This window comes from Triturus cristatus, chromosome 10 (assembly GCF_964204655.1).
Source record: "Triturus cristatus chromosome 10, aTriCri1.1, whole genome shotgun sequence".
In the NCBI taxonomy this organism is placed as follows: Eukaryota; Metazoa; Chordata; class Amphibia; order Caudata; family Salamandridae; genus Triturus; species Triturus cristatus.
In genome coordinates, this window is record NC_140593.1 from 645073697 (window position 1) to 645085093 (window position 11397).

Consider the following 11397-nt stretch of genomic DNA (forward strand, 5'->3'; position numbering starts at 1 on the left):
ATAACATGCAATTTGGCCGTATAGGCCGAGCACCTAGACGACTTATTGAAGAAATAGAATGCTGCTACTGCTTACACCTTTTTATTTAAAATGGGGGAGGATCTATTGTCTAAGACTATGAGGGCTGGGACCCCACAGTCATGGGCGGACTCGATGAACAAATTACTTAACCATTTGAGAGGTGTTAAGCTGCATACAAATTTACTGATGTGATGTATGTTTAATACAGTATAACAGAAAAGCAGGAGAAAAACATCATGAAAACAAGATCAATATAAGAGGAGTCCTATTGGGAGTAATAGTGGTGCAGAGAAGAGACACTGCCCTAGTGAAGGAAAAGTGCTGACCCATTAATGTGAAATCTTCCTACGATCAGTAGTTGATACCCTGACAGCACACGAACCATTGTGTACAACCAGAAAACCATTATAAGAAAGGAGTGCACTAGTATTCAATAAAGTCATCGTAGAGCTAGGCCATCCTGATCTCATAACTTTCTGAACAACTTCTTTGTTCATTGCTACCGTTTTATACTGTGAAATAGAGTTACATTTGTTTTATTTATACTCATAACATACGTTTTTGTCATATGAGCAGAAGTAACCAAAATATGTATTTTATACAGAGTGCGTATGTTGACTAAATAAGTATGGAGGTCAGGGACATAGGGAACAGTGTTGCTCTACTCCAAGCTCTCAGTCCATGACACACTGGTTAAAGACAAACACTTTGCATTGTGGGCTCTGAGGGAAGGTGCACTAGATACATGGTGTGGTACCAAGCTACTCCTTGCACCCTAAGCTTCCAGTTCCAAGAGCACCTACGAACAGCATGCTGGGATCTCTGTGCGTGGCCATAAGGCATGCCCACTGGGCTCTTAGGCTCTTTGCACACTGGATACGTCAACCCTCAGACAGAGTACATCACAACCAAACCATCAAAAAGCACCAAAAAAAAAGTTGTTATAGGGAAGTTATTATTCATTACTTACATCAGAATAGATCATGTGTTCTAGTCTATAACAATGGAAAAGTCAATAAAAACTAAAATTAAAGTCTGTAATGATCCAAGTCCAACCCAACACAAAAAAACACTTCAATTCGCCATTTATGGTGAGATATGCAAACACCCTGTCATATCATCACACAACATCACAGATAACATCAGAACCTACATCATTAATGACATCACTGACAACATCATTTACTCTCTCATGGCATCATCTCTAGGGCATCACTGAAGCGAAAAATGATGGCTAGTAAACACAGCCTTGATTCATTATGCATCCTTTACAATAACAAGTAATTGCAGATTCTATCCACAGACGCATACAGACTTCAGAGAGTATGGCTGAATGTCATGCTTCGGAGCCACATGTGTTCTCGTGTAGGGGCCTGCATCAGAGAACACTGGGAATAGTTCTAGTTCTGCACAAAAGGGGACAGTTATGGTCTGAATGGTGGCAAACTTTTGATCTGAGTTTTTACTTGTGTGGAACACAGATTCTTTAGGAATCTGCAGGAACAGCACAGTATGGCACATTAATGTCATTGAGAGATTATGGTGCCTTGCATAGGGCAACATTTGTGTTTTTTGTCTGTTTGAATATACAATTTCTGGGATCTGCAATGGGACAAAAACCTCTGCGAGACTGCTGGCCTGGTAATTTCATCGCTTATAGCCCGTAATGAGAGGAGTAAGCTGTCACAGCACCATTCTCAATGGCTACCCAAATATAGTACAAAAAAAGATTCAGGCACCTTAAACCCAAGGGGATCCAGGTGCTGACAAGTGCTAAGAAAGAGGCCCCCTTCGACCTAGAAATGCCAGAAAATTTAGAACAAGGTGGTCTTCAAACTCATTCTAAACAGAATAATTGACATATTGCTTCGCAATTTCACCTCAGTATTCTTTTGAACTTACAGTGTGCCACTACTTCCTTTTCATGAGAAGGTTAAAAGTTGCTCTAGGGTACTAGTCTGCTGTCTGACTTTACCGCAATCCAGTACCAGTGGAAAGATGATTTTATATAATATAGTCAAAACCTGAAATGTCACCCTAACAGTCGGGATCCTGTGTAGCCTGTGGATAGTTGAGAGTACATGCTTCCATTAGCCAAGGCAGTTACACATGCAGTAGAGTTAATCTATTTTTTAAATACGCACTACAATTGTCTTGGCGGCCCCAACAATGACTGAGCAACCTTAATCATTTCTAGAGTCAATGACAGTTTGTGCTAGAGTAGCTCTATTATTTTGAGACAAAATGATTTGTTTAGCAAACAAATAAAGATATTAGCAAAATGTATTAGACCATTAACATGCTCTTCCTTCGAAAGCTAACTAGTGGAAACAACTCATAGGGTTTTCACATTTTGTGAAAGCTCAATTCCAACAGAAACCACAATCAAGGCCTTATGTGAGACGCTGAACTTTTTCACAAGTGTCCTGAAGCCTATCACAAGTAGCTCCGTTCTACTAGCATTAAGGACCAGCTAACCTGTCTGCATGTATGGCTAAATAGCAGAGGCGAAGACTGTTCATGGTACCCAGTTTAGGGAAGCAACAGTTGCGCATTGTCTGCATAAACATGAACTCCTATCTCCTGACTTCCAACATGTCATGAAGAGTGGCATAACAATACCCCAGCAGCCCCGAGCTACAGCCCCCCCCCCCCCTCAATACACTTTGCAGAGGGCCCCCTCAAGTTTCTTTATGCCACTGGTCATGAAATGGTTTTGTATCAGTGTTAAAAAGCGCAGGAAGCATGGAAGCCTCGAGCACCCTATAATGTGTAGGTATGGTTCTATTAGTCAGGAATGCTGCCAGCCAATTAAGGAAGATGCAAATCCACCAGCTGCAGCAACTCAGAATAATCTGATGGTCTAGCATTAAAAACAAACAAGATTTGGAGGAGTAATAATAGTCTGGCCAATCCCTCATCCAGCCAGCTCAGGAGTTCCTGGAGGCCAGTAGGCCTGTCTCAATGGACCGATTAGGCCTGAAACCAGATTGCAGATCCCACTACCAGCCCACGTTGCTCAAGATGTAACACCAGTTGATTTGTTAACCTCTTCTCCATTATCTTAACAAGAAATGGTGTCCCTACAACAGCTGAACGTCAACCAGCGTAACAGGCTGAACATGTTTTTTTTTAAAAAGGAGATACAAAACAATCCTTCAAACAAGTTGGCATTATACCTTGCTATAGAACAATTTACAAATTGCCAGCACAGAAGAATCCTCATTTAAGAAAAGTTGGACATGGATCCCCAGGGCAACGGGTAATATTCATCCCTTTAATGCTAACCTCTTTCTTCCAAGGTCCTTTTAGGAAGGGAGCAAGAAGGGTTTAAAGAAGGGGGGAGGGGTGTTGGGGAATCGAGAGGAAACACATATAGTCATTATATCCTCTTGATCTACTTATAAATGGTACACTGGGCTCCTGAAGGACTGTAATTTTATCCACAAAGAAATCTTCAATCACCTAGAAGGTGGAGGATTCCTCTCACAGGTTTGAAAATTCCATGAAGGCTACATTTGTATATTTTTTGTCAGAATTTCACACATTTCTCTAGGATAATTTCCCACCTCCTCTATTCTTGTATTTTAACACTGCTCCTTGGCTGCTTCTATAAAATTTCTATAAGCCTTTGCAGATCGTATAACCATTTTTCTAAACATCTCCAGACCAGATTTACATTATTAATTGTACTGAGTCTTTGGTTTTATTACATTCAACTCATTAGAATTCAATTTTTGGCAGGTGCAATTCTTCACCTTGTATCAAAACCTATTAAGCAAGTGCTATCTGGTCACTTCATTTCAGACTGGCATCGCAGAGTAGGATCCACATCTCTATCATATTTGCAGGAACTGCCAAAACCCAATCAAAGAGCTGGGCCTGTATAATACACAATCTCCGTCTGAAAACTAAGAATAAGTAAGGGGCAGCATATATCTATTTCGTCATCCGAACTTCTCCACCTAACTGAGCAAAGTCTGTGTAATGGACGCAGAACCTGATGGTGCCAAAGCTTGAAATACTCATGTGAAACTCAGTACACCTAGTGCAAATGACTGAACCAGTAACACCAATGACGGATCACAGCTTTGCTCAAGTAGACATAATCAGATATTGAATATGAAATATGCCAGCTGAAGATGATTACTCACTGCTGCAAAGGAGGATTCTATTCCCCAGCATCCATCACTGAGCCCAGGAGGAGGAGCTCCAATGCATCAGTGCGCTCTTAAACCCAAGGAGACCCGCGGACAAGGGACACAAAAACCGGGCAAAGAGCAGATCCACCTTAGCCTGTCTGAGCCAGGAAGAGGCAGGGTAGCGACACCCCTCTTACCTTTGCTATTTGGGGACTCTTGTGACACGGGAACGCGGACAGTTGAAACCTCTTCTTCTGAAAGGATAAGTGAGCTGGTGTGCCATTGTCACTCTTTTTTCTTCTGAGTTTTATATAGCGCAAACTTGACCTGAAGGTATACGGTATCAGAGCGCTTTACATGAGCACCAATTGCGTTACACAAGGACACATTCATTTTTGTTAGGCAGGGGAGATTAAGTGATTTGCCCAGAATCACAGGATGTTGAATGTCATTGCCGAGACTCAAACCTGGTTCCCCAGATTTGAGATCGAATGTCCTAGCCCTTAGACCACATCCTCACCCCTTTTGTTGCTTCGCTCTCCTTTTATACCTGCCACTGCTTCCCTCGTTGCTTTCTAATCTCAGCAAGCTACTGTAGGCTATTGGGCAATTAAAAAAGGGCTCCATAGCCAAAGCTTGTTCAAATGTGGCTCGCATAGACATGGGCAAGTAAAAGCACAAGCAACATATAATTGGAAGACAGTCCCCATTTTTTCGCAGGAGCTAACTGAGGTCCATAAGTGACTAATCTCAAGTGGCAAACTATAACTAGTGGTTGAAAAACAACCTTTTTGGAAAGGGCAGTCTCGTTGAGTATTTATAACCCTACACTGTAAGCAGCTACAAAGGAAATGGAGAGGCAGCCATGACACCACCAACAGAACTACCTACAAGGCTGCACTCAGATGCTATCACCAGCAAATAAGAGACACCAAGAAAAAAGCACTTGTGGACCGCATTGAAGGAAGCTCCAACAGCTGCAAGGATACCTTCTTGATCCTTTCACCTCGTCTTCAGCCACTGTCACCAACATCCCTGCCTCCCAACAACTCTGCAACAACCTATCCAATTTCTTCAACAGCAAAATCGCAAACATCTACAGAAACTTTGCACACCAACTCAACTATACTGTTCCGAACAAGAGAGAGTGTCTAGACACAAATGGAGAGCAGGTGAACATATTGTGTGACTTAGAGGACACTCCTACAGCCTATTTTCCATGAAAGACTCTAGCAACCATAAATAGTAAGAAAACTGAGAAAGCCCCAGGACTGGACAAGATTCCTGGAGATCTCCATCAGTCAGAACTGGTTGTATGGGGTTTCATATTGAATGCTATAATAGCAGAGATACCAGAAATCTTGAGAGGAGCCGAGATCATCCCGAAGCATAAAATGGGAGATAAGGCCAAGCCAGATAATTATAGACCAAGTAACCTGATAGACAATGCCCCAAAGATCTTTAGTCGACAATTATTGGTTAAAATCCAACCACGGATACAGGAAAACCAAGTGTTGTCACACCTCCAATTAGGCTTTTGGCCCTCTACGAGTACTATTGATAAGGTGTTTTGCTTTATTTTGAATCTTTAGAAGACCATTTATCATAGACGTCAAATCAGCAAAACTGCAGGGGTAGCGGAAGTGACATCACATGCCCTTTGACCTTGATGACATCACGATGGCATCACACATCCCTTGACCCTGATGATATTACATGCCATTTGTTCAAATACAAAAAAGTGCTGGATCAATTAAATAGTAGATAGAAAATGAAACTAAAACAGACAAAGGAATAGTTAAGTTGCCACTAGAACAATACACAGAGAGCTGCAGAGAGATGCTAGGCCCAGGCACAACGATCACGGTTGACGTGCATCATGCATTATTTTCCCATTATTTGAGACTTACATCGAGCTGTTATTATACACAGCTATTTTAACCTTTCCTACCACTGAAACATTTCTTCTAATGCATCTCAATCCTGACATGCACAGCACACTAGTTCAATAGTCCCAAGTCATATGCAAAAATATCACAATGCATCCACCTGAGTTTGCACAGTCCTTTGGTTTCAAAGTACTGACACCTGATGAGTTCTAACATCTGTATTGTGGCCAAGAGTACTATTTCTAGTAAACTAATTATATATTCTTAGATCTCTCACAGTGAGGAAGTGCACCCCAAAATCATAATCTCAAAACAAGCAGAGGACTCTCAAAAAGCACCTCAATCCTGATTTAAACCCTACATCAATATATCAGTATTGAAAGATCCGCAGAGCTCTAAGAGTACATATCTGTCTTGATTTGCAGTACACTCCAGTAGCAAAAAACTTTTATAAAGCACTTCAAACTCAACTTGCAGGTTGCGCAATATGCCAGTACTGATAGACTAATAGAGCTCTCCCACAGCACATATCTACTGTGTGTGACCTGCACCTGGAGGCTATAATACCAATAAGACAGCTGCCAGGGTTAATGTGATTGCGCATAATACTATTTATGTATGCGTTTGCATGCTATGAACATGCACATTTCAGCAGTAGCCACATTAACTACACAATCCGTTTTTGTCTTACAGCAGCCTCTTACAGGCAGATTTCACATAGATCTCTTTGTCCAGATACTCAACTCCCTGAACCACTGTATTGGAATTTAACTTAAACAGTGATTAATTTGAGCCGCTGGTTGGTTGCAGGTGGGCCCATCGGCACCCATTTTGGGGAACAGCACTTATTTTTTTTTTAAACTTTGATCCAGAGGAAGAGAGAGAGAAAAAACACAGACAGGGGAAAGAAAGAGAGAGATGGAAAAAGTGTGCTTAAGGACAAAGCAGGGATGAAAAGAACCTGCGAGATTAAGATAAGGGGGCAGAGACTGACTGGTGAGGCATTAAAGAGGCATGAGGTGTAATCAAAACTATGCAACCTCTGTATTCCGCAGCCTGACATTCAACAGTGCCAGCCACATGCTTCTCAGGAAAAACCTGTGGGCCTGGTATTTATTATTTTACATATTAAGCAGAGCTTTATAACCCTTTATCTGCTTGATTCCAGTGGCATGGAGAACACGGGACCCACGTCTGGGCATACCCGTCCCACTCGGGTGACAAATGCAAAAACAAGCATTTGCAATGCAATAGGTCTCGCATCTACACGAGTTTAAGTTAATGGCATTGTAAATGACAATGCCTTTAATTCAGGTTTAAAAAAAAAAACATAAATAAAAGGTATTGTCATTTACAATGCCAAGAGCTCAAACTTGCGTAAATGCGAGACCAATTGCATTGCAATGCTCATTCTTAATCTGATGTTAGCAGATGCTAATCTTGGGACAATTTCACAGGACTGCGTATTTTTTTATTTAAAGAGCTGCAGGTAATCTGCAGTGCCAGCACACACAGATCTAAAAACAACAGTTGATGGACAGAATGCAGAACAATGTCATACATTCACCACAGTACAGAGATCTGGGCCTAAATCCATCGTTTTTTTGCTCATCATGCCATTCCAGTTTGAACCCAGCCATATGCAAATCAGTCTTGACCCTGTACCTCATGGGAACAGTCCAGCCCGAACTGCAAGCCAGGTTCTCCCTGGACTGGAACCAAGCATCCTAGGACCGGTTTCAGGGTTTCACCCCTCTTCAGCCAGGATAGCTTGAGTCCAGTGGCATGGAGAGCATGGGACTCACGTCTGAGCATACCCGTCCCACTCGGGGTGACATGCAAAAACAACAGTTGATGGACAGAATGCAGAACAATGTCATACATTCACCCCAGTACAGAGATCTGGGCCTAAATCTATCGGGTTTTTTTGCTCACTGGATTCAAGATAGCCTGGCTGATGAGGGTTATGAACCCGAAACCGGTCCCAGGATGCTTGTTTCCGGTCCAGGGAAGACATGGCTTGGCAGTTCAGGCTGGACTGTTCCCATGAGTCACAGGCTCAGACTGATTTGCATATGGCCATGTCTGAACTGGGGTGGTGGAGTGAGCTAAAGAATGATGATGGATTAAACCCAGATCAGTTGACTGGGAGTGAGTGTTTGATTTGCTCAAACGCTCCGTCCATCATCCCCTTTGGTATTGCTTAGCACACACAGATCCAGCAGTGAGAATTGGTGAATTTTGCGTACTACATTTTTTGCTTGAATGTTCCAGCCGCCCTTATACCCTCAAGTAAGAGACTCACAACCTGGCAGTAACACCTTCAGCAAACAACTGCTATACTGCAAGGGGTTGGGTTGTGTGGTAAGGGGAAGGGAATACATCATCAACACTTCACTACACACACACCGTCTTGGGCTCACAAAAAGCACCAGCAATGCGTTGTGCCAGTGAATACACCGACACTGCCCCAGAGCAAGGCAACATGCTGGCACCAGGCTATGGAATACAGAGGCACCAGGCCACAGAATTCTACAGCGCCAAGAAGCCACGAGCACCAATAAACCATTCGTTGTGCAAATGCTGCACTACTTAAAAGCGGAGTAATTACAAAACAATGCACCATCTCCCATACTACCACAACCTGTAATAAGTGCAAATACATTCACTGAAGCAGAGTAATTCCAGCATTAATACTAAAGCACACAATGCACCCTGGTTCACTCACGCACGCATCCTCAATGAAATAATGGGTTATTATCATGAAATGGCCAGCTTCATCGATGCCTCAGCAGTCTTTCTATAAGCGTTTCCTTTATCCCAAGGGCTGCTCTATTTCAGAGCAGTCAGACAGCCTACATCCCACACATCTGCCTGTATCCTCAATACCAAAGAAATACCTCCAGTCATAGCCCACTCCACTTTACAGTGTTAGATGAACGCAGTTGCTCAGACCATAGTAGCTCTTCAAACTAAGCAAGAAAATAAGGGAATATCAAAACTTCGCACATCACATAAAAGAAGCCAAGCCACCTCACCAACAAAGCACAAATACGGATCAACACCCAATAAGAAGCCCGCTAACAAAAGCAATGCCAGAGTTTACAAATGGCAAGCGGCAGGAGAAATCACCTGGCGTTTCACCCCTGATACAGATTACTTGATGTCTCGGAGAGACAGCGCATGGGCGCTGCCTAGGCGAGACCTAACAACAGATGATGGACAGAATGCAGAAACATGTCCTACATTCACCCCAGTACAGAGAGCTGGGCCTAAATCCATCGGTTTTGTTTGCTCACCATGCCATTCCAGTTTGAACCCAGCCATATGCAAATCAGTCTTGACCCTGTGCCTCATGGGAACTGTCCAGCCCGAACTGCCAAGCCAGGTCCTCCCTGGACTGGAAACAAGCTCTCGCCTTTTATTAAGTTAAAGCCACTTGCTTTGCTATACAATACCATTAGCAAAGCAAATGGCTTTAACTTAATCAAAGGCTATTGCATTTTCAAAGCTTGTTTAGGACTTGTGCCCTGCTTATGCGGGTTTCGAGTGTACTTGTTTCGTATAATTTATATTATTCATGTACTCTTAAGTCGTTATGTAATGTAACTCGTTCTATAATAAAGCGCTCTGACACCTTCGGGTAAAGTTCGCGCTACATAAAAACACATAATGTGCAGAGGCGAGCAGAATGCCTAGTCCTCGAACTAGTGAGTTCCTACGCAGCTTTTCGACTTCCTCGCATTTACACTGTCAAGCAGAAACACTATTAAAATAAACACTGTCCTTCAAAATAATTCTGCCAAATAGGCAGCCTCTCATCTTCCTCGAATTTAGACGGCATCGCAATAATACTGATAAAACGAAAATAATCCAGCATGGAAAATACAGCCACCATACTAATTTTAATGACCTCCCCACTCGTGTCACGCAAAGCTTAAAGTTAACCTACAGCACCTTAACTAACACGGAAACCCATTAACTGTGACTTACACGGTTCGTCCGTGAATCAGTCTAGAGTCCGTTGTTGGGTCGTTTAACATTAAAGCCCCAATGTTAGAGCTTCCGGATCACAAAACAGCCAATACTGTCTCTGAACTTTCTCTGTGAGCAATCTGTGTGTGGGAGGTACTACTGAGGCGTAAAGTGACCTAGGATTGGAGCATAAATGTCACCTCAGCTAAGCCAATCATATTGCTCTTCATAGAATGACGAAAGTGATTGGTTGTGGATCCGGACGTTGAACTGGCAAACGTTCTCCCATTCTCCTCCAATCGTTGCTTGGTGCTATCTAATGTTGTGGTGGTCTGTGTTTTTTTTCAGGGGGGTGAGGGTGCGGGGAGGTCTATGATACGCATTATTAGCGTACTGGACGGTATTCAGGATCTTAAAGTAGGGGGTGGTTAGTGGTTGTTGGTAGCCGTTTGAACTAGTCTGATCCGCGGTGGTCAGCGAGGGTTGTGTCCGGTCACTCTTTCTCAGCGCGGTCTCGAACCAGGTGTGTTCAGTGCTTGCTAGCGGTCCGCAACATTTGCAACAGGAGGTTTAGAGGGCACGGCGGTTTGTGCGCACGCTCTTGAGACATATTTTGTATTTTTATAGCGCTTACTACACCTGACGAGTCGTCAAAGCGTTTTATATTAGAAGAGGTTGCCAATTGTGTCCCTGTCAAGTGGGTGGGCTGCTTCAAATAACAGCAATCCATTGAGTAACAGATACTTCTCAATACGTGGAAAATCAACAGAAATGACCCCATGGTTTCATTTGTCTCCAATTTTCCTTATATGTCCATGTTTTATCATGAAATGATCGTGTTGTAACTTATGTTTCCCTGCTGCTCAGCTAGAATGACTGTGGTGTGGAATGTTGGATGGATGGAATGTTGAATGTCTGTGAATGTCAGTTGGGTATGGGCTGAGCAGCAGGACAGCTGCTCCTGGTGGGGTTTCTCTTGATTTCTTAACTTGAATAAAGATCATAACCAATCTACTTAAGAAGATCGGACCATCCTTTCATTGATTACAACATTTTGGCGATGTTTTGAAGAAGAATCCACGTGTGCAACCTATTGGAACTTGAAGGAAAAAACGGAACTTGACAGGAGAACATGAAAAGAGAAGTCCATGGATGTTTAAGAAACCTGACAGGTACATGAAATATTAACTAAAGAAACCACAACGTAAAAGATTTATTTTTTTTGAAGGAAAATAGAAACAAGTATGTACTGCTGTCTGGCACTCAAACCCCACTAGTGACCCTGCCAACGGTCGCCCTTTAACCCAAGCGTGCCAGATATGAGTTTAGTACATGTTTATCGGGGGCAAAGATCGGGCCTCAGTACTAAG

General features: G+C 42.8%; 1 protein-coding gene across 1 annotated transcript in view; it reads right to left on the bottom strand.

The window, feature by feature from the left end:
- HMOX2 (heme oxygenase 2) overlaps positions 1-10184 on the bottom strand; it is a 180841-nt gene extending 170657 nt beyond the window's left edge. Inside the window, exon 1 of the mRNA XM_085632204.1 lies at positions 10046-10184. The gene's annotated coding sequence lies outside the window, so the exon portion shown is untranslated. The remainder of the gene's footprint in view (positions 1-10045) is intronic.
- Positions 10185-11397: the final 1213 nt, after the last annotated feature.